We start from the raw sequence: 450 nt of genomic DNA, 5'->3' as shown, positions 1-450 counted from the left end.
CAATCTTGAGGATACTTGCAGGTAATGATCAGTACACCAATCCCACTTGGCTCACCAAATTTCGTTCTTCTGGGTTAAACCGTTCGTTGGCAGTAACCGTTTTCATTTTTAGGTTTCACTCTGTTTTCTCCTATATTGTATACATGTAGTTGGAACTCTAAATCAAACACGGTTTGTGCTAGCTCTTTGAAACTTGGCACAATAAAGTAGTTCCAAGATCTATCTGTATGGTTTGTTTCCTATGGAAGTAGCCCCAAGCATAGACTGAAGAGACTCACTTTCATTGAAAGGGGTTGCCAAGCTTCCAAAAACCTACGAGTTTCCTAAAATCTCAGCAAACATTTTTTCACCCAATCTTGATGATACTTGCAGGTAATGATCAGTACACCAATCCCACTTGGCTCACCAAATTTCGTTCTTCTGGTTTAAACCGTTCGTTTGCAGTAACCG

The sequence above is a fragment of the Urocitellus parryii genome, chromosome 3, assembly GCF_045843805.1.
Source record: "Urocitellus parryii isolate mUroPar1 chromosome 3, mUroPar1.hap1, whole genome shotgun sequence".
In the NCBI taxonomy this organism is placed as follows: domain Eukaryota; kingdom Metazoa; phylum Chordata; class Mammalia; order Rodentia; family Sciuridae; genus Urocitellus; species Urocitellus parryii.
Note: the sequence above shows the minus strand (reverse complement) of the source record.